At 35.3% G+C, this 24526-nt stretch overlaps 1 protein-coding gene across 2 annotated transcripts in view; it reads right to left on the bottom strand.

Annotated features, from left to right (window-relative positions):
- Positions 1 to 24526, bottom strand: part of HHIP (hedgehog interacting protein) — a 99494-nt gene that overhangs the window by 39910 nt on the left and 35058 nt on the right.

Here is a 24526-nt window from a genome sequence, read left to right as displayed (position 1 = left end):
TAAAACATCATCATGTTCTTAAATAGAAAGGCATTTTATCTTCATTTTCTGCTAATTCAACTTGTTGAAATTCAATATGATCTTAGACTTTGTTTTATCCCACAAGTAGTCTAGGAATTTCTATAATGAAATCAAAGTATCTAAAATTATCTAGATCAGAGGCTTAAAGTTCACATACTAATAAAGCCAGGGAGCACTTTCTCGGTGAAAAACATGGCATATAAATTGAATGCTGTAACTGCTGATGGCACATCACCTTATTTATTCCATTAAAAATCACGACATAGCCTATGGCAAAAAGCTATGAGAAGTTATTCCTTCTCAAGTGTTAGCAGAGAAAAAAAAAAAATCTCTAATACTGCAACCTCTTCACAAGGTCATGTTCAGTCATGGAAGCACTCTCATGTTTTTGTCCCCCACAGAATAGTATATGTTATTAGCAAAGCAAGGAACTGTTTGTAGTTCTTATTTTACATGGAGTTCAGAATTCAAAGGTTTAGGCATAAAAGTTTACTTTTAATAAACATCGATTTGTTTCCTGGCTTAGAGAAAACTGTTTTTAGATATAGATCAGCCAAAGTAGAATATCCAAACTTTCAGAGCATATAAATATTAAAATGGCTTCAAATACACAGAACGACCAAATCATTATTTCAATGTCAAAAAGTCAACTTTCTTGCTCATCACAATATGCATAATTTTAATTTTAATCATAAAGGTAAAACTCTAATGACTTATATATGAATGACTCTGTTTTACAGATTATCTTGTTCTGGTGATTTTAGTATTAACTCGAGGGTGCTGTTTTTCTGCTTAAATCTTCATTATATAAAAATCTCTTAGCTTTCTCATGAGACACTGGAAGCTAGGATATGTAAGTACAATTTGACTGTAGAGAAGCCACTGCACGTTGGAACCTCCTTGACGGATTGTCTAATGAGGCCCAAGGGTGGGATTTCGTTTGTGATTAATTCCTCCCTCAAATATATTTCCCTCTAAAGCTGTGAGTGCAGGTTAAGTACTGCATGCCTACTTCACAAATGTTTCTGTTCCACTATAAGCAGCTTTTGTTGAAAGTAGTTCTTTGTAGTTTTTAATCAAATCATCAGAAATACAATTTGAATTGGATAGCAACATGCTTTAAAACTGTGTTGGTTGCTTTTCAGGAATTAAGAATGTAGAATTAAGGCACTGTAGAAAGACAGATGGGAAAAGAGATTTAAACAAATCCACAAGTGATGGAGGACAACCGTTCACTTTAGAGATACCATCTATCACAGAAATGACTTTGGGGGCATTTTTGACATTTAGTCAAGTGCCAAATATGGAAACAGAATGAGACATGTGAATGACAGAGAAATAAATCAAAAAAGCAATTTAAAAAAAGTCAGTAATTCTGAATTTTTCAGATAATAGGATTTACAATTGATTAATCATTACATATGACCTCATTTTTGGGTCAACTTCCAGGTGCAAAGTAGTTTAGAAATTTTACTACTCTTAAGTCATTTCAGGGAAATACTCACTTTTATAACTACACTGATGAAAACAATTTAATATATTATGTAAATATCCTAGATTTTCTCGAATCTAGATTTAAAAATTATATAACAGGATTCTTAAATGTTCAGAAATTAGAAAGGAGAGATACACTCCTGTTGTGCCACACTGTGCCAGGAGATTAATGTATTGAGAGCTCATGTTTCACTTGAATTAGACTTCAGAGTTATGTTGTCTATTTAATTAAAATATATTACTGACAAATTATGATTTAACTCTCAAATGCAAACCTATCTCTAAGGTCTGGGTCATTTTTCAAGGTCTTATGAAGAAATAGGTTGATTGGGCACTGAAGGGTTAATTTTAGACTAGGGTCAGTTAGAGGCCACACCATCAGAAATACCACCAGATATTTAAGGTTGCTTCAGCTGTAGTCTTCACTAGGACACTGTCCTAGCCCGAGAGCCTGGATGTTGGTGCCTGGAACTGGGACTGGCCAGCAGACCAGATCTCCCAGGCTCCTGTACTTCCTTCTATTATCATAGTCCCCTTTGCCCCAGCTCTGACTGTGTGTGTTCAAAGCCCCATTCTGTTGGTCTAGTCCCCTAACCCAAAGACTCCCTTTTCTCTTCACTCTGTTTCCAAATCCGATAACGCAACTTTAGAGGCTCAGCAGAAAAAAACAACAAAGCCCTGGTGTCAGTATTACTAACTGCTCTCCTTCTTACCCCTTCTCATCCTTCCCCTTCATTATGTGTGGTTTTATGGCTCAGAGAATATGGAATCAAAATCATACACTCCTTCCAGAAATGTCAATTATTGAATTGAGTCTAGGGAGCATCTGGGGAGTTTTTATTTTATTCCTGAGCTTCTAGTGATTAGTTGAGCCAAGCTGGCTAAAAAGGGAGAAAAACATATTAATAGAATGGCAAATGGAAGATTCGTGATTCAGGCAGTCGTGCCTTTCAAAAAGACACTGACTTCTAATATTATCCTTTTTTTTTTTTTTTTTTTTTTTTTGGAGATGGAGTTTCACTGTTTTTGCCCAGGCCAGAGTGCAATGGCTCAATCTCGGCTCAATGTAATTTCCATCTCCCGGGTTCAAGTGATTCTCCTGCCTCAGCCTCCCCGGTACCTGGGATTACAGGCACTCGCCACCATGCCCAGTTAATTTTGCATTTTTAGCAGAGATGGGGCTTCACCATGTTGGCCAGGCTGGTCTTGAACTCCTGACTTCAGGTGATCCATCCTCCTCGGCCCCCCAAAGTGCTGGGATTACAGGCGTGAGCCACTGCACCCAGCCCTAACATTATACTTTTAAAAACTGTTAACCAATGTCCAAAATGTTTATCCTTACTCATGTGAAAAGCAGTGATTTGTCCAAATATTCACATCATAATTGTACTTCATTATTAGCACTGAGCACTTTGTATGTTGTGCTTCTGGGAATGCACAGACAGCATTGCTAGAACAAAACTGAAAGCTAGAAGGGCAACAAGTAACTTACCAACAAGATTTTAGGGTTTCCTCAGTTTGGTAATGCTTCAAAAAAAAAAACAACTTACTGACCTGAACCTCATCCAAGCTTCATAGGCTGACACAAGACCCCCTCTTCCCTTTTGCTCAGCTTTTCAATGCTACATTAACTTCTGGACAGCCCTACAGCAAACACAAATGACTGCTCAAATTTGGAGTGTTGAATGATTTGAAAATAATGTTCCCACAATTTGGAACCTGGAGTCTAACTTGTTTCAGAGAAAATCATAAAACCCTCTTCGGGCACTTTTAATAAGTGTTTAACTATCTGCCATTCTAGTTATCAGTCAGCTCTTAAAAGCAATTTCACAGGGTCCACAGAAAATAGACAACCACAAAATGAAGAGTACTGATAACTTTAATGTAAGTACAAGATCAGACCTAGTGCTACAGCTTCGGGATAAATTCTTCCCTGGTGAACAGATCAAAGTTCTAACCAATTAAGGATATTCCCCTCTTTGAATAATTAAGTATCCATTTGAAAGAAGAGATAATCATAAAATGATTATAATGTAACGTATTTTTTTCTTTTCTTTTTTTACACATGGTTTCACTCTATCACCCTGGCTGGAGTGCAGTGTCACAATCGTGGCTCACTGCAGCCTTGAACTTCTGGGCTCAAGCGATCCTCTTGCCTTGGTTTCTGACAGTGTGGGTATTACAGGTGTGAGCCACCGCACTTGGCCCTATTTTTTTCTTTTTTAACAGACATTGTAGGGCAACATCTTTCATTGTGATATTTAAAAGACAGCATTCTCTTCATATTTTAATGTGGTTAAAGTTTTTTTTTTTTTCTGATTTCTGTTTTTGCTTTAAATTTGCCCTAATGTCTTCAGGAATTACTGACTTATACATTTTAGGAAACACAATTTTTCTTAGTGACCTTTTGGGAAGTGGCTGACTTCAAGTTCAGTCATCCACAACATGACCCTATGATATTAAGAAAGCCATGAAACATAAACTAAGTAATGTGACACTATGTTTAAGACATTAGTTGTTACTGCCTTGTCAAAAATTTTATTTTACATTTATTCCACAAATACTTATTGAATACCCATTGTGTGTTGGATATGGTGCTTAAGGATAAACAATTAACAAGAATAAATCCCTGCTCTCAATGAGTTTATATATGGAAGCACATAACAAAGTATAGTTTTGAATTTTGAGTTGTTTCATTCCCACCATACTTGGAGATTTTTGAGGAGAATGAACAATGCTACACTGTTGGAAATGTGCATGGTCAAAAAACAAGTGTTAAGAATTAAATATTTTTGGTAACTTCTGACACAAAGATTAATTTATATATTGGCGCCTGAGGTTTCTCTACTCTAAAACTTGCTAAGAAAAGGAAAAAAACCAGCTTGATTACATAAAAACTAAATTACATGAAGAAATGAGCAGTTTCTACAAACAGTAAGACCATCTTGTAATTTATGTTATGTACATGACACAGGCACACAGGTATGAATGAAGCTCTCTAGTAAAATTGTTGCTCTCTTAATGCTCAAGGAATTTTTAAGAATTAACCTAAGAATAGAGTGGTGGTATTTTGAATTCCCTATAAGATATATACTTTTACTATAAGGCAGGCTTTCACATTTCTTTTATTAACTGTCATTTTCCTGCATATGTTTTGCTGATATGTATCATGAAAGGAAAAAGAGGAAAAAGAGGACTTGGGGCTAACATGTGACCCTCTCACGCAAATCTATGCTTTCTCTTAGACTGGAACTATTTGCTGGTTGGAAATGGGAAAACAGGTTTGTTTGAGAACTGTTAGTTCAAGCACAATATCAGATTGTATTCATTTTCTATTGCTGCTATAAAAATTTACCACAAACTTTGTGGCTTGAAATAACACAAATTTCTTATCTTAATTTGTAGATTAGAGTTCAACATGGGCCTCACAGTTTATAATAAATGTTGGCAGAGCTAAGTTTCTTTCTGGAGGTGCTAGGAGATAATCCATTTTCGTTCATTTTCCAGTTTATGGACGCCATCTGCATTTCTCAGGTTGTGTCTTCTTTCTTCCATCTTCAAAGCCAGCAATGGTGAGTTGAATCCTTCTCATATCACATCACTCTGACCTCCTTTGTCTCCCTTTTCGACTTTTAAGAACTTGTGATTACACTGAGCCCACCCAGATGATCCAGGATAATCTTCCTATGTGCTGTTTAGCAATCTTAATTCCATCGCAACCTTAATTCCCCTTTGCCATGTAAGGTAACATGTTCACAAGTTCTAGGGAAAGGATAAGGACATCATTTGGGAAGGGGCATTATTCTGCCTACCACATGAATATTTTAATTGGTTTCTAAAAAAGGATCCCAAGGATTTATGACTTGTGTCTTCATGGCCATGCCCTCCTGTGAGCACTGAATGGGGAGACCAGTGAAGTTCATATATAAGTTCACAAGGAAATACTTAAGGAACATTCTGTTACAACAAGCTCTTTCTCATAGCTGTCAGTAGTGAAAGAATAACCAACATTCTTCAGAATGAAGTGAAAGTATCCTTCAGAATTGAGGAGAAGGAGCGAGAAGACCATTTGATAAAATGTGGACATGTAAAACTTTCACATATGAATTCAGGTCAGATCAAAACTCCCAAGTTAGTCAAACAAGTATCCAAGATACAGAGAAGGTAAAATTAAATATATATAAAGCATTTCTACTAACTGGAGGACAATCTTTGCATTTTAAGTTGATTAAAGCTGTGTTATTTTGCTGTGTGTATAAGCTGCGAAACACATTGCAGATCACTGACTTCTTTACAACTCTTGGAAAAGATAAGGAGCATCGCTTTTCAATAGTTCCAAAAGTCTAAATTGGTCTCAGAACAGGAGTCAATCCCCTGAGGTCCCTGAGCTAGCTTATAGGAGGGACTGAATTATTTGTTTCTGTGATATTAAAAAAATATATTTGTTCTTTGTCTCCAGTTCTTGGCACAAAGCCTCTAAAACTCTTGGAATTTCCTGAGTGATAGGAGTGCATTTTGTTTTTCATTTGTAAGGAACCACTTTAATCACACCTGATTTTATACTAATAAGCTGACTTTGGTGGGCTTCTAGATAACTTCAAGATGGGGGCTGGTAGCCAGAGGAACCCATCATGTGATTAGAGAATTGGAGATTTCAGCCCACCCCACAATCCCAGGAAGTGAGAGGGGTTGGAGGTTGGGTTCAATCACCAATGGCCAGTAATTCAATCATCAATCATGTCTGTGTAGTGAAACCTCCATAAGACCCTAAACAATAGGGTTCACAGAGAGTGGCATGCCCAGAGAGGGCAGGGAAGCTCTGCACAGCACCCCCTTGCAGTATCTTGTTTTATGCCTCTCTTCCACTTGGCTGTTCCTGAGTTGTATCCTTCATAGTAAACCAGTAAGTAGTAAATAAAAGTGCTTTCCTGTGTTCTGTGAGTCATTCTAGTGAATTATCAAGCCTGAAGGCAAATTATGGGAACTTCCAAATTTGTAGTCAGCTGGGCAGAAATGTGGTAGCATGGGCACCCCATTTGTGATTGGTAATTGAAGTAGGGGCAGTCTTATGGGGCTGAGTCCTTAACCTGTGAGGTCTGAGCTAAGTCCAGATAGTTTCAGAATTGAATTGAACTAAATCGAATCATTGGGCGCACAATTGGTGTGGGAGGACTGGTAGGTGTGAGAGGAAACTTCTCATTTGGTGTCAGAAAACACCCCAGAAAGAACCTGAAAGGTTACTTAGCCCATTCTCTTTTTTAGGGAAATGGAGATCATGATCAAGTCCACTTGGGAATACTTCAAATAATTTGGTAGTTTTCTTTCCATTCATAAAATTCTTACTCTTGAACTTGACTTTTTTCTTTTTTTTCTTCTAAACTTAGGTTTGGGAAAGACATAAATATCTCATGTCATTTTGTAATCCACTCTTTTGGCTTTTCTGACCTGCACTATTCTCTGAGGATGCAACCAGCCACAATAAACTAAGGACCTATCACTTCTAATAGGAATTCTCCCTTTTCATTAAAATTTCCTCTACTTTTCCGGATTTGGTTTTCCTTTAAACTTACTCCAATTAATGGAATACTGAGGCTCAACTTGTCTCTTCTCCTTAATCATGTTTACTCACTGTTTCAGTCCTCCAAGAAAGTACAGTTGTGAAAGGCTTAACAATGGGGATTCCTTCTGAGATGGTAGAGCCTACTACACACCTAGGCTATATGGTATGGCCTATTGCTCCTAGGCTACAAATCTGTGCGGCATGTTACTTTACTGAATACTATAGGCAACTTAATACAACGGCCAGCATCTGTGCATGTAAACATAGTAAAGGTACTGTAAAAATATGGTGTTATAATCTTATGGGACCACTGTTGTATATGTGGTCCATTATTGACTCAAATGTCTTTATGCAGGGCGTAACTGCATATACAATTTTAAAATGCTGGGGGGACACAAGCTCACCTCCATCACACTCCATCACACCTGACAAAGGAATCTGTCCTGCTTTAGATAACACTGGAGAGCTGCTAGAAGATAACCAGCAATTCAGAATTTTAGGAAGCGTCTCATGGGGTATATAATCTCTGATATGTGACAATTGGTCCCTGTCAAATATATGTTTAGGATTTTCAAGCATTTTACCTTTTGAAGGTAGCAGATGCAAAGACAGATTAGAAAAGTGCAAATGGGAGAATAAAAGAGATTCCACACGGAAATCATCTACCTGTAAGTGACAGTAATTCTCTTTTTTACTTTCTTCAAAAAAACAAAATAAATCAGTCATACTAGGTTTAAGTTACAGCCTACTCAGAGTGAAGATATTGGAAGATACTGGAAGTGGCTATTTTCTAGAATTTCTAGTTTCATAGCTCCTTCTTATTCCATATATGAATGATATTTTGATGTTTCCACCTATGGGGAAAAATGTATATACATACTCAGTTATACACTTACAACTATTATAGTCACAAGATTTTATGTATATATATGATTTATTTTATATAAAATTTATATTTGTCAAATGGAATTTAATTTATTGTCTTCATATTACTATTTCCTCCCTAGGCTTTTAAAGCATTTGAACTGTAGCATGTGATACATTATGGCGTATTAGAGATTGGATTGACTTGTACCTTTTATCTTGCCCGGGCAGCAGTCGACAGCTGTGGAAACTTTAATATATGTGCCCAAGGAATCCAATATAATATCAGAGAATGACTTAAACACAAGGGACTATCTGGCTCAATATGCATCAGATGTTAATAATATCCATAGTATTCCAAAGTTCCATTTTCTAAAATACCTTCTCAATAAGACAAAATGCTCTAATAAAATTAAACTGTATGAAACATCTATTTGAAATAATAAAGTAATAAAACAATAAGCCTCCAAAAAGCATAAACCCTTCTCAAAAAGAAAATCCTGGCAGTAAACAATTTTTTGAAGAAAAAAATATAGAAATATTGGTGACACTTAGAGAAAGCAAAGCTTTTATTCTGTGCACTTAGGCTCAATGAAACTAAATTAATGATGGTTTAACAAAACTACAAGAATATTCTTGGGAATAAAAAATGAATAAAAATTAAAATTAAAAAAAACTTTGTAACCTTACAAAACTATTATGAACCATAGGCTTAAGACTTGTTGAACAAAAAATTTAAAACTATATTCTAGACGGAACTGTAAAAGGGTAAAATATTAAGCTAACTAATTTGTTAGACACAACAAAATGTTAGATACAACCAAATGTTAGATATGTAAATTAGGAACAAGTCTCCAGTATACTGTAAGCTTCTTGAAGGCAGAGACCACATATTGGCATTTCTGATTTCTTACATAGTACCTCATTGACAGTGGAGGTACTGACTGTACCTCCTTGTTATAGTACAAATGGGATGTACTGAGTTCTTACTGCATCCCAGAGACTGTACTAAGTGATTTTCAAGCATTATTCTGTTTAAGCTTTATAACAACTCTAAAGTTTAATACTGTTTTATTATCTTTACTTTCCATGTAAGGAAACAGAGGCATAGAGGAATTGAGTAACTTGCCCCAAATGTGCAAATAGAGGTAGCAAAGCAGAGATTGTCTGTAATTGGAAGACACACAATGAGAACTATTATGTTACAATGCTCTACCAAGTACTTCCTAAATGAAGAAATGAACAAAAAGAGAAGAGACTATATTCTCTTATCAGCACCTATTGTTCATGAACTGAGGCAGTTTTGAAACAGTCTTAAGTAACTTGGGTTTCTGAAGTTCTTCAAGGCAATAAAATGAAGCTCATCCCTCAGTTACTTTAACTCATATATATTACTTTAAATTAAATGACATAGTCATTTTAACTTACGTGGGATATACTGAAGTGTGTACCTCAGTTATTTTAACACAAAGGTTAATTTAGGTTTTAAGGTAGTGTTGTGCCAGTAAATGGCCTGTTTGGGAAAAAAAGAAGTGTGGATTTGTGTAAATTTGTGTGGCATAAATACTGAGGCAAAGGAAAACTTCTTGGTAAATATCTTTAATCTATCACATAAGGTTGTTCAGATAATCCAAGAAGATGATGAATGTAAAATTACTTAATGAGCTCTAAAGTGCTATTCGAATTGAAGATCTAACTATTATAGTGCACAGAGAGGGAAGAACTATTCTCACATTCAGTTGTTCTATAACATAATAAGCTTCTCAAGTAGGGAATGTGATTTTGAAGCAGAGAATGTGAAGTCCTATATTTTGGTCAGATGAGGAATGCGTGCACATTATGTAGAAGAAGTATTAACTTGCTGCCTGCCATCCAAAGAACTTTTGGACTTCAGAAAATTGCAGGCATGGACAGGCACATTTATACTTATATTTAGCACAAGGCTCACCACATACTTTTGATAAAGATTTGTGTATGTCTTTTCAGGAGGTTTAGGTGGTATGTGTTACCAGTGGTTGGTTTATTAATGGATGATTTGTAAGGCTTGATGTAATGTAAACTTTTGTTCTAAAATTGAAACACCCTTAACTTTGCTATGGTAGAAATATAGTTTTTTCATTAAAATATATAAAATTTATACTCTAAAGTTAAACATAAAGCAATTATTTAGACAAAGATAAGAGGCAAAAGAAATAGACCCCAACATTTGTGTGTTCTTTAATAATACTGATGGCAAATCACAATATTTCCTCCCCACCAAAAACAAACCCAATGTGAAAATGCACTGCCAAGATTTATGTTAGAAAAATGTGTATTTTTGATAGTAGCAAAGAGCTGTGAAAATTACTTCAGGCCCCTATTGACTAATATGACACATATTTATAGAAACAAAAAAGGCACCAAATTTAGATTTAAATTTGGATATTCAATTATAAGCTAAAGATGAATATAAGATTATTCAAGGAGTGTGTGAGAGTATGCACATCCATTAAAAACATACATATCCCCAAAGACTAGATGATGCCACAGAATAAAGGAAATATTATTTATGTTTGGAGAGGTTCAATTCTTTCTTCTCTCAGTGTCTCATGGATTTCACTCTTAGGACCATTCTTAAATCATGAATAGTTAAAAAAAATTAAGTTGACAAATGTTGAGCAAATCTTGTTAAAAAAGCAAGTATTTCCTTTGGAATAAGGAAGACAATTTAGAAAACCCATTAACTTATTCAGACTCCCTTATAATTTATTAGTGGATAAGAAGTGTCTTTTTTAGAATGACTTGGTCTATAATAAAGACAAATGCATTTTCATACTTTATTAGTAATAATCTTACAAACATAAGAACTATTAACTTTTGTAAAAACAAAAGTTAATTTTATGGAATTACTGGAATATTAGATTTTTATATTGAAAACAAAGGAAATAAAATGGACTTATATGATTTCATTCACCATCTTTAAAACTAAAATCTCTGAGACATGAAGTCTTACCATTTTATTTTAAACATTAAACCCAGGAATATAAAGTAAGTATTCTCGATAGTCATGTGATTTATAACTTTTTTGCTTTAACTTTTTTTCTCCTGTCAGAAAATGGGAGATTCAGGGCCCTTTTAATAGAAGAAAGAAATCGCAATATTAAAGATAAATGCTTAACTGTAGCAAAGGGTACAAAATTGTTTTTAATGAATTTGACCTCTTGCTTTTATAAAGTTTGGTTTTTATGATGTGTGGCTAATATGCTGGTCATGCAGCTAAAAGCATTATCTTCACATCATTATATAGAAATATAACACTGGTATACTTGAGTTTCCTAGTCATGTTTCACTACTCTTGGCCATTATATATTTCTATTGTTACTCTAAATAAGAACTCAAACTGACTTATATAAGAGAAAACATTAAGCAATTAAGTAAGATTATTGCTTTGAAAAGAAACCTTGAAAAAAACCCCAATAGTTTAGACCACCAAGGAACACTAATAAATTTAAGGAAATATGAGGTTTCCTCCATGTGACTTCTCTTGAAGAGTTATGCAATAGATTGCTGGAACTTCGAGGTCATATAACAATTATGGTACTTTAAAAATTATTTTCTAAGTAGAGTTTGTATTTACATGATTTATATGTCAATTAAACTTGCAATTTACCCAGTAGCAGAATCAAATTCTTTGAATCTTTGATATTTTTATTAAGTACTATTTTACAAAATGATCAAATGCGGAATTCTAACAACACAGAAACATTAAAACACTAAAATATGAACAATGTAAACATTCATTTTTATATGAAAAATTATTCTTATTCCAAAATATCAATAGCTACAAATCAACATTTAGAAAATAAACATTTGCTATGACTCAGATATCTAAATTAAGAACTCTTTTTGATATTTGATATCTTATATCTTTGTATTAATTCTGAATAAAAACTATTATATATTTCTGACTAAATGCATCTTTAGTACTAAATTATATGACAATTTAAAATATAAAATTTTGTAGTTCCATGTTTTCTATAGGAAAGAAATTATGTTCTATTCCATTCAGATAAAATAAATGTGGGAACTGTATATTATAGATATCTAAAAAATCTGGATGAAGTTCAGATTAAAGATAGAAAAGTGATTATAAAATTAGAACAGGATTTATAAAGAAAGTCTAAAGGGAGGGCTTGAATTTCTTAAAGTCACAAAAGAAAAAACTCTGAGGAGTACAAATAACCTTATTTAAGTACATGAGGATTTATTTTAAGGAAGACAGTGTCCAGCTATTCACCTTTTCCATGGCAATTTCACCAATAGGATAGATTTCAATGAATAAAAGCTCTGTTCCTCATCATTTTTAATATAATGAAAATTTACTTTAAATATCTGTGATTAATACAATTTTGGATCAAAGGACAGAATTTGAGGGAACTTCTGATATTAAAATTGCTTGAGACTGCGTTATTAGTCCATAAGGGAAGAGCCAAACAGTGAAAGACTGACCAGTGTTCTAGTATGTTCATAATTCGACCCAGGTAGCAGCTTGAAAAAAACTGATGGAAAATTGAGTCCCATTCCAATTCCCAGAATCACTATGCAGAGATTAGTTCCTGATTCTAAATCATAGGGCAAATGAAGTGTTTATGGTGGTTCCACTTTCCTGACTGCCAGCACCCACTCTCTTCAACACCTATAACGTTATGAACATTTATCCTCACTCACTGCACAGCTCTTGCTCTCAGATCCCAGCATGTCACTCAGTCATCAAGGGGCAGATGTGGTATGCCAGTGGCTTCCATGTCCTCATCTGTCAGATTCCTGTTCATTCACAGCATGGTGTTTAAGAGTATGGGCCCAGGGATCCAGGCTACCTTGCTTTACAACTTGGCTCATTCACTCAATAGCTTTCTAACTTTGGGAAAGTTACCTTAGCCTCTCTGTGTCTCAGTTTTACCACTTTCAAAATACACACATTTCCTACCTTGTGGGTTGTTGCATGGAAAGATAGAAGGATGATCCCTGACACACTACTGATGCTCAAAAAAATTTAGCCGTTGTTACAATATACCACAGCCTGGGATATTGTATTCTAGTTGGGGAGAGACTTTACACAAGTGAGGCTATACATAAATACATATTTCAACTTTGGAGAGGACTGTAAAAGACAAGAATAGGGTGTTATGGGAAATAATTCAAGGGAAATGTAATTCAGGCTAGGGTGTCAGGGCAGACCTTTCTAAAGAGGGAAGACCTCTCTAAAAATTCAAGTTGAGCCTTCAAGAATGAGAAGGAGCCAGAAAGGGAAGAAAGTTCCAGGTAAAGAAAGAACAGCATCCCCCAGAGAGATACTTTATCTGTAATGAGTGTGATTCTTTGGGAAAAGAGAAATGGAAGAGAAGAGTGCAAAAATATGTGTACTCCTATTCTTGCTGGTTGTGGAGAATTTTAGGTATCTGAGGGCACACGTAAATACGGTGGAGAGAATGTGGGCTCTATTACATGACAGTTGGGTTTGAATCTTTGCTTATGTGACTTCCAAGCTGTTTGAATTTGGGGAAATAATTTAACACCCCTGAGCTTCAGCTTTTTTCTATTGTAAAGGCATGATAACTTCTAACTCACAAGGTACTTTCTTAAAAAATGAAAAATACGTTAAATAAAAATTTAAAGTTACTAGTACCCAGATGGCACATATTTGTTAGTTGTTCACTAATCAGCTCTTTTCTTCATCATGGTGGGGATGGGTGGGAGGAGCAATGAGTGTCCTGTTCCTGTACATGACAGTGCCACCCTTGAAATGCATAAGGTCAACTCTAGCAAAAATGATAATTCAGTGATTCTATGTGAGCACTTAGACTTTTTCCATTAGGAAAAATTCTTTTCTTTTCTATTTTGATAGTCTCAGGTGGAAAACTATAATAGGATATAGTATTTGGTTTTTTCTCCCTTATTTGATAGAATGTGTGACAAGTGACTTTAGAGTGAGGGCTTTGGTGGAGGCATTGCTGATGGTACTTAGACTTCTCACGTGCAGCTTTTGCAGTAAAGCTGCATGTGTTACTGGGTGGCTGGAGTTATTTGAAATCAAATTTGAAAATTAATTTAAAAAGGCATCTCCTTCCTTATATAAAAAATCCTATACATAGACTTATTTAAATATATAAACAGAGGCACTGTTTGTATTTATATGTATTATGTGTGATAATTAAAAAAGAAAATAGAAATATAAGCACATTAGCAAAAACTACATAGATATTTCAAGAATCATCAAATGATTAAAAAAGCAAAACTCCTGAAGCAGCAATCCATCAGCCTAATTATGGACACAAATGTCAGCAATATCAATCAATTGCCTTATTCTTCTCTTTCTTAAATATTGCTAGATGCAAACATATTGTCTTTATGTCACACATGTAAGCCTAGACAGCAGGAATCAGGGGCTCAAATGTGAAACTACCTGTCAAAATTAGTAAGCATGATATAATAAACCTTGAATTTTTTTATACTTATAAGCAAAATGTAAGGCCATATTGATGTTGATATCAGAAATCCAGATATCTGGTGGTCTATATTTTATCACTATGAAAATGATAAAGGAAGTTTTGTTTTCTTTCTATTGGAAAATTGGCAATCTTTCAATTTTAATAAATGGTAGATATTGGAGATACATATAAGATTGTCTGGGAGCCCCTCAATATACAATGAAATATTATTTTGTGCAATATTACCCGTCATTCCAAAACAGTCTTAAAGTAGGAATATGGCCTAAGGTAGAACTGCCCTTATTAATGCTAGAGTGACTTTGGCATCCACTGCTGCTGAGCTGGTTAAAACACAGATAAAGCTGTTTTCTTTGAATTTCTTGATATAAATCTAAATGGAGGTTAAAAAATGTCACCGACAGCATAAAGAACAAAAAACTTCTTTGATTGTGAGAGTTTTTTGTTTCTGTTGGCTATGCTAATAAGACACTGGCCCATTCTTCACATAGATTTGTAACAAACAAATCTGGTCATTTTACTCTGCCTCTTCAAAATAACAACAAAGCAAAACTTTTTGACTCTTATCACCTATAAAATAGGCCCAAATAATTTATCAGGGGCTATGAGACACTTTACAATATGGCCTTAACCTCTCTTTCCAGTCTCCGCTCTGTCATTCCATCTCATGTTCATGTCTTTCCAGCTACGGTCAACTCTGATGCTCTCTTGGCTTTCATATCCTGATGCATTTGCATTTGTTTGTTCCCTCGCTTTGAAGATCATTCCCATCTAGTTTCTATGGAATAACTTGTTGATCATTTAAGACCAGCTCCAGCACTTCTGCAAAGTCCTCCTTGACTCCAGAGTGTAGCAAGCATGTCTCTTTCTTTTCGTCCTAGTAGTTTCTAGGTGTTGCTAGGACACCATACTACCATCATATCACTTTGTGTTGATTTCCCTACCCCATACAGAAATCTTAGATGGAAATCAAGTTTTATTATTCTTCGATTGCACCTTAGCACTTAGCCCAATGACTGACACCTCTAGGTATTCAAATATTCATTGTGTGGGTTAATAGTAGACTCTAAGACCTAAACCTCAATTTCGTGAATTTCATCTATCTTTACACAATTATCTTCTCTTTCAAAACATGCAATTATCAAATAAGTCACTTAAAATGGTTTACCCGCCTGTAATCCCAGCACTTTGGGAGGCCAAGGTGGATGGATCACGTGAGGTCAGGAGTTTGAGACCAGCTTGGCCAACATAGTGAAACCCTGTCTCTATAAAAATACAAAAATTAGCCAGGCATGATGGTGCATGCCTGTAATCCCAGCTACTTGGGAGGCTGAGGCAGGAGAATTGCTTGAAGCCAGGAGGCGGAGGTTGTGGTGAGCTGAGATCACGCCATTGCACTCCAGCCTGGGTGACAGAGTGAGACTCCGTCTCAAAAAAATAGTAAAATAAAATACAATAAAATAATTTACCTAGAAAAGATATTAGAGTAAGGCTTCAGTTAGAAACAGAACGTTAACAATTTCTATTTGATAGTAGTAGAAAAAAGAAGCATCTTGCTAAAATATATAATAAACAGTTATGTTAAACCTTCCTCTGATAGTAACAAATAATGGTCTATAAAATATTGGTCTAAAATTGTTTTTCAAGTTGTAGACTAATCCAAGCAGTACTCTAGGCAAAAATCAAAAGTAATTATTTCCTGTTTTGAGTTTTAAAAAATGTTGTACTTTACCACTATGTTCTTTTTGATGATAAATGTATAAAAGAGAACTCATGGTAGCAAAGTAGTCCTGGAATCACTTCCCAAGATTAATGTCACTAGAAAACATCAGGCAAAGTATTAAGCGGTAACGCTAGACAATTTGTTTTTCTTTGTAACTACTTGTCTAGATTTTCAGAGCAAAAACACTAATAAAAGTCAGTCATCATTATGATGTCATTTTCATAATTTCCTTAGAAATAAACTAGCAAGTACAAAAAATATTTATAATGTACGACATCATCTATGTGCCTTTCCATTGCTCAAACTTTGAATTATAGTTAGTGAGGTTTCCTGTTTGTTATAAAGAACACACTCTGAGTGAAATCAAATACATTAATAAAAGCTTTCTGAAATCAAACTGTCTTGTAAATCACATGTGTGCAGGTATAGTTTAATCACTATAGACTGAAACAATTGTGTGACCTAATCCAGCAATTGATAGAAAGATTTTTTTTTCTTTTTGCAAACCAAACCCTTGAGAAGGTATTTATCTGTCACTGAAATGGTTTCAGTGTCTAGAACAAGCTCTAAATGATATCTTCCTACTGGTATGGTGTCGTCCCTAGATGATATTTACAACACAGCAAGCTTGAAGAAATAAGCACTCCAATGATATTTTTGGTGCTCCCACCTTAAATTCATAAAATGTCTATGGCCTTCATCCAGACACAGGAGAATTGAGAAGTTTTGTGTGTATGAGAATGACTTCTCATCCCTTCCATTCTTGCATGTAACTTCTTAGATGATGCATTTCCTCATTTATCCAATCCTGCAACTGTTTTGTCTGGCAGAGTTAATTAACATCTACCAGTTTACATAGTTTCTTTGACATTTAACATGCTCCCTGTGACTTGTGTCTTTTAAAGGATAAAATGGACTGGGAAAGGGAACAGAAGAACCTCACATTTATTTAAATACATTAGAAAGCATAACTCTTCCCCATAAGTTCTAATACTTAGACTTCCAATTTATTTTTGCAGAAAAATTAAACTTCCCACTCATTCAAGATGGGAAAATCTTATATTGGCACAGGTGAGCCTTTTCCCCAACACTTGCATAAATTATGCATTTTCACTCGTTGGCTGCCTGGAACTTAAAAAAAAAAGACTCTCCAATTAATTCTATAGATGGACACTCTGTCGACCAGCACCACTGGGACTCTTCTAGCAAGCTGAGCTTACCTTCCTTTACAATCCACATTGCTACGCAAGGCCAAATCAAGCACAACTTTTTTTTTTTCCTGCTTCAACAACAAGCTATTCTGAAAGTGACTCGTGCTTGGGAACCAAGGCTGACTTGGACAGGAACATGGTCTGTATTTGACTTGGTGTTAGTTTATTATGCAATGTTCACAGAAGACAGCAGAGTTGAAAATCAGTGCTGATTCTGGAGCAAAATTTCTTTAAATGCGTTCATAGGCTGGGTTTTGGATGGTTATTAGACAGATTTTGTCCACAATTATTGGACATAAAATTTGAATCCTGGTTCTACCAGTTGCTAGACATATATCATTGAGAAGATTACTTAACTTTCTGAACATGAGTTTCCTTATCTGTAAAAAGGGATAATCATACCTAGATTACAAGACTGGATCTTGTAAAGACACTGTAACACAGTGGAACTTCAAAAAGGTGGATTCCCATTCCTAACAAGTTAAAAGCCACATGCAAATAGAATGTAAGTTGTCAAACTTAGCTTTGATAATGCTGAGATGACCTATAGGCCAATAGCAAAAAAAAAAAAAAAAAAAAAAAAAAGTTGCCAAAAGTTATTAGGCACCTGAAACATGTAAAACACTCACTAGACCAAGTGAGTTTTATGGCTTTGTGGTGGAGGGGTGATGCAACTGATTGTGTAAGGGATGAAGACACTGAAGCATCAGTTTAATTTAGGGCAACTCCACACAGAATGAAAGAATTCAAAGGCATTGGCTTTCCTTTTCACACATAAGGCTCACTACACTACGAGCACATCTAATAAACTTTCTTGATTCCTACCTGCAGGAGACAAAAATATCCTCTGTGAAGTTGATAGAAATTAAGCAGGGATGCATCATTAAGCTCTGTACTAGCCTAGAATTAATGCATTAATGTAGACTCTAAACCAAGGCCATGTAGAGGAATGGCTGCATTAAAGATGGATTTGCCAGATACTGCATTTGGCCCTTTGATTTGTCTGTGGAATCACACTTTGCCCTGAGTCACTCCTTTACTCCAAAACTCTCTACTTATGTGAAAGCCATGCTTATTGCAATGTAGCTTCTGCACAAAACACATGAAGAGAATATTATTAGGTTGTCATAGGATTTATTGCATGGATGGCTGACACTTCAACAGATAAACATAAGCAGGATTATTTGTGACATTATGAAGCTGTGACCAATGATAAGCAGACTGGCTGAATACAACAATTACATAGAGTGACAAAGCAGCAGTATATGACCAAAAAAATAAATCACCCTTGCCCTGAAGACTTGATGATTTATTTTAAGCCACTCCGTCATGGGGCCCAAGAGATAAAGAGCAATGCTTTGAACAGCAATTATTTGGAAAGAAATAGAGGCTAAGCATCTTTCTTTTTATGTGTTTAAGTTTTCACACATGTTCCCGTTTTCATATTTGTCTCTGTGACTGTTGCACCCGGACTAGGGTTCTACCAGAAAGTTCTGACAACTGTACAAGCTGCATTGCTAAGAAAGCTGTGGCCTTATGCTGAGCCAGCAAATGGCTCTACATTCTTATTCTCTTTTCTCCTTCTTTCTACTCAGAGATACACAGGTCTTTAATAATCTTTTAATAGTCTAAATTAAGTCTTTAACTTAAAAGTCTAAGTTGTTATTAGAAATTTTGCGTTTTAATTACAAATTGGATAAGCAGAGAGCAATTGCCGTTCCTATAATTTTTTTGAGTAACATTTCCTATTTTCCTTTGTTTTACTATTAATATTATGAATATATCTTTAATCTTCCCTTTTCTTCTCCATCCCAATTTCGATAACATCTTTAATGCCACGGCATCCTATTTTTGTGAGAGACACTGATTTAATGGTCTTCAGGATCATAGATATTTTTTTTTAACCAGCCTTTTTTCTTGAACAACTTTTAGGTATTTCTACTGATTTTTAAAAATCTTTTTTTAAAAGCAGCATTTCCCCCAAAGACTGCTTCTCATGAATTTCCTGGCTCTTAAAAAAAAATCCCTCTTCTTTAAGTTTGGTGTCATAATAATACTTCTTAGAGCCTCTAGGGAGGATACCGAACTTAATTATATTATGGCCACTGTAATTTGGTGGGTGAGCCACACTTACTTCCTTAACCAATTCATATGCTACTCAAGGCTAAACCAAGAGTAACCTCTCTTTATGCTTCAGCAACAAGCTGTTCCAAGAAAGCAGTTGTTTATAGTATTGAGAAACTGTGCCTCCAAGCCACATCCCAGTGTAATGTTCACTTGGCAAAAAAGAAGGTTGTATGTTGTTCAACAGGGAAATTTGCCTCATTCGACCACCCAAGAGGGCAGCAAAAATAAGTCACCTAGTAAAGGTGGTCTTTATACAAAGGTCAAACAGAACTTTACTGGAAACTTCGGGTGGACTGGAAAGTCCTGGCTTAATATAGTGAGAACTGCATAATTTAAAATGTGCTTCAGTTTTACTATAAGTAAAGCTTATTGTAAGATCAATGCGTGCCTGATTATGCTTTCGAATAAAAGGAGCAATAATTTAAAAGGAAAGAAATGGAACAAGATGGCTGGTGCAAGACATTATTTCCTAATTCTGACACAATCCTAGATGAGCCGCCTTCTTCTAATTTGTTTTCTTTTATCGGTAGTTGTCTATAGTGACAGCCACCTGATTTTCTTGATGATGAAAAGGATGAGAAGGTCCTATGAAAATAGAAGAGCAAGAAAAGGAGGCTTGGCCATCATGTTGCTTCTATCAGGCACAAGATACTAAGTCCGAGTTAACTGAAATTCCACAATTTTTCAAATGTTTTTGTTTTTGGTCATTTGTTGCTATTATAAAGGTCATTTTACTGTCTACTTTATGATGTACAAGTATTTAATATCAGACATGGTATAGTTAAGGAAATTTTGTAATTTAAAAGTCTCCAAATATTAAGGTGACTGTATGTCCTGGTTTTCTGAACATAGTTCTGGTCTATGTCCTAGTACAACTATTCAGACATTCTTCTTTAACTCTCAAAATTGTCCCAATTTGGTGACAAATTAAATGGACACCCTTACTTTAATGTATACTTCAACTATTGAGCTTGAACAGAGGAGAAAATTCTAAAAGTACACTTGTAGATAAAAATTTCAGTTTTGTACAGCAAACAGTGCCCAAGGCTGACATGCAGGAAGATGATATTGGTATGATCCCTCTTCTCCAGGACATTACGGCCCACATGGACAGGGAATGTCAGTGTAAGGTGGGTAGTGCTACAGTTAGGATGCAACTCATGAAGAGTGTTCTTGGGCTATCTTGTATAGTGCAAAAGGTTGCAGTTATACAGTACATGGAAATTGTTGCATTGATAATGGTAGAGAGTAGCAGCATATGCAGGGGGCCAAGATAATGAAGTTAGGATGTGAAATATGTATACAAGACCCAGGCAAACCAATTACTGGTGGAAATCCTACACAAGTCATTTAGAGTTGAAAGTTACAGAATGCAATCAGAAGCAACAATGCCACTTTCTTTTCACTAGTCTGGTATATGGAAATAAAAAATGGTTCCTTAATGATGTCCTAAAAAATTCAAAGCCCTAGGAAATATAAACTATAATCTCAAATATGACTATAATCTGTATTTAGCAAAATATGCTAAACTTTTTAGAATATCCTTAATATTGTTAAAATATCCTTGTACAAATGATATTCTAGTGTCTTCAAAGATTTTCTTTTCTTTTCCTTTTCTTTTCTTTTTTTTTTTTGTATTTTTAGTAGAGATGGGTTTTGTCATGTTGACCAGGCTGGTCTCAAACTCTTGACCTCAGGTGATCCTCCCACCTTGGCCTCACAAAGTGCTGGGATTACAGGCGTGAGTCACTGTGACTGGACTAATTCTTTCTTTCTTCTTTCTTTTTTTTTTTAGACAGAGTCTCATTCTTTTACCCAGGCTGGAGTGCAGTGGTGCAATCTCAGCTCACTGCAACCTCTGCCTCCTGGGTTCAAGCAATTCTCCTGCCTCAGCCTCCCAAGTAGCTGGGACTACAGGAGGTCTTCAAAGATTTAAGGCAACACAACTCAGGGAGGAGTGTGCTGAGAATCACTAATTGACCATCCAAATCGCGGGTCAGCAAACGTTTTTCTTAAAGAGCCAGATATAATAGTAAATATGTAAGGCTTTGTGGGCCATGGAATCTCTCTGGCAACTACTCAGACCTTGCTGTTGTAGCACAGAAGTAGCCACAGAGAATACATAAACAAATGATGTGGCTGTGTTCCAGTAAAACTTTATTTACAAAAACAGGCTACGGGCCAGATTCAATCCGTAGATTGTCAAGCCTAAATCTAAATCATTACCATATAGCATGTCTTAAGTACACTTTACTCTGGCCCAAAAGCTAAATAATGTCCACATATGTGGAAGCAGTTGGTGTACAATAATTTATCATGTTTTAAATTCAATTAAATTTACATTATTTGACTATTATCTTAAATTTAATTTCCAAGAACCAACTATTGTAAACACAGTGGTCTTTTGTTAACTCCTTAACATTCCTAAAACAAAAGGAAATGTTGTAATTAGCCACAATTTTTTTTAACAATAGCTCAACTTTTATATTCAGAAACTCCTCATAAAATACCAACTTATTCTTTATTTCTTATTTAAAAATGAAGACTAAAGTGAATAGCTTAGCTCTGTGTTTATCCCAAGGGAGGACTGAGATTAAGAAGATATTTTATTTCTGTTCAATCTGATCCAAGCTTCTTTATTTTAGATAGAAAACAAGAAACATTAATTATTAATTACATGTCAACAATCTAAGCAAACTAATAATGTTTGGAAATTACTGGACAAGAATGTAAAATCCTATGACCTGACAATGGAGCTTTATTCTAGAAGTTACTACTTTAATGTGGGCAAGATTATAAAACCAGAGACTTGTTTTCTGTGTCCAAATCCTCTCAGGTTTTGCCTTTCTTTCTCTCTTTGCTTAAATCTTTTTCTTCCTCTCTAAATCAAATATATCCAAGTTTTATTTTATCAGAATCTGCATTTGAGACAAGAACTGAAATTTGCTCTCATTAAACTAAAAAGACTGGTAAGGATAACAGTCAGCTTTCTCAGTAATATTTGCACTTTAACAGAGATTAAGCTAATAAAAGTTTGGCCGATGATCTTTGAAAAACATATTTTAAACATCCTTGCCTATGTAAATACAGTTTTAACTTGTTCTTAGAGTCTTAGTGTCAACCTTTTAGAAAATGGTCTCATCTGTATTTTGTTTCACACATAGAGATGGTGTTTTCTTAAAAATAACTAATAGTCAATAGCAGTAAAGCTGCTGTTTCAGTCTCTCTTCCGAAAGGTGTCTGTTAAGAAATTCCATTAATTGAAATATCAATGAGAAGTGAATGCAATCTCTCTCTCTCTCTTTCTGTCTGTTTTAATAGATTTATTTTTAGGAAAATTTCAAGTTTACAGGAAAATTGAACAGAGATAGAGATTTCCCATATATTCCAGTCCCCTGAAATACTCTTTTTTTACTTTGATATTTGGTGGTGTTTTGAAAGAAATAAATCTAACCCAGGGTGAACGGATTTGTCAAAACGTGGTGCCATGTGGCCCTTCACTTTGTTTTCATGGGAAAACACTGCATTTCCTTTGGTTAAGAGCACCTGAACAACCAGCAGGCATTGTCATCCCTAAAGCAATCTATTACTCCTGCTGTCTAACTTTCAGAGTACGTTGAGAAGTTTTTGCTGTCCTGCAAATCTGCTGCTTCCTCCTCTGCTTCTCAGTTCCACTTCTCGGTAAATTAGTCTCTAGAGTGCCTTCTATGTCCCCCATATTTCTAATCTGCTGTTCTAATCACTATCACTCAGAAACATGAACGTTCTGGGAAAGCTTACAGCAAAACATTAGCCTTGTTAAACAATGAAGATTAATTTTACAAATAATTCAACATGAGTATGGCTGTTTGGCTAGCCAACCTCAAACTAACAATTTTGTCTCCCCATGCTTTAGTTTCCTCAACTGTAGAATGAAAGAGCTAGGTGGCATGATTCCAAAGGTTCCTTCCAATTCCAAAAGTTTTATAATTTTATAACTAAAGCACGTGACCCACAGCTATTTTCCTTGATGCTCAGAAGCCAGTTTTGCTTCATTTTACCTTCCCAATTCTGTCCCCCGAAGGTGATGATGAAATATAATTGCCAGATAAATGAGATGCTAAAGCATGCTGCTGTGAAATAAGAAGTCTGCAATCTGGGGGCCGGATGCAGTGGCTCCTGCCTGTAATCTCAACACATTGGGAGGCTGAGGCGGGTGGATCATGAGGTCAGGAGATGAAGACCATCCTGGCCAACAAGATGAAACCCCAGCTCTATTAAAAATACAAAAATTAGCTGTGTGTGGTGTCCTGCACCTGTAGTCCCAGGTACTCAGGAGGCTGAGGTAGGAGAATTGCTTGACCCAGGAGGTGGAGCAGTGGGCCGAAATTACGCCACTGCATTCCAGCCTGGGTGATGGAGCGAGACACTCTGTCTCAAACAAACAAACAAACAAACAAACAAACAAAAAAACAACTTTGCAATCTGATAGACTTTTGAAGTCCAAAAAACTCTAAAGAGCAAAAGCAAAAGCTTTTATATAAGTTTAGTGCATACTTATTTTCCAGCAAAACTAGACCAGAATGGTTGTGAAACAATTCATAGTCTTTATATATTCAGATGTTTTTCTGCAGTTAGATTAATGTATAATATATGAACCATATTGACTTAATATACATCTGAAGGTCCCTGAATTCTAATACCTATCTAGTCTCAGTGGGTTTCACATAAAGAAAGTGAAAGGTGGTAAACCTGATATATTTGTAAAGATGACCTGAATATTCCACTATTTCATATTTTACATATAAGAATAAGCTGTTTTCACATTTTTCATGATACCTTTATGTACATTCTTTGAAAATTGGTCATTTTTACCATGTATCTTTTAAATTATTAGTCAATCAAAATATTCGGTTAATGAGAAATTCCTATTCTTTGGTAGAGATAAATAGAAATTTTCTGCATTTTAGTATTTTGCAGGTCAATACTGGGAACAATGAGACTGCATCAATATCCTGACAGAAAACAAGTAAATGGGAAGACATTTGAACCTGCTTAGACA

The sequence above is a fragment of the Macaca mulatta genome, chromosome 5 (assembly GCF_049350105.2).
Source record: "Macaca mulatta isolate MMU2019108-1 chromosome 5, T2T-MMU8v2.0, whole genome shotgun sequence".
In the NCBI taxonomy this organism is placed as follows: domain Eukaryota; kingdom Metazoa; phylum Chordata; class Mammalia; order Primates; family Cercopithecidae; genus Macaca; species Macaca mulatta.
This window is presented reverse-complemented; position numbering and strand designations above follow the sequence as displayed.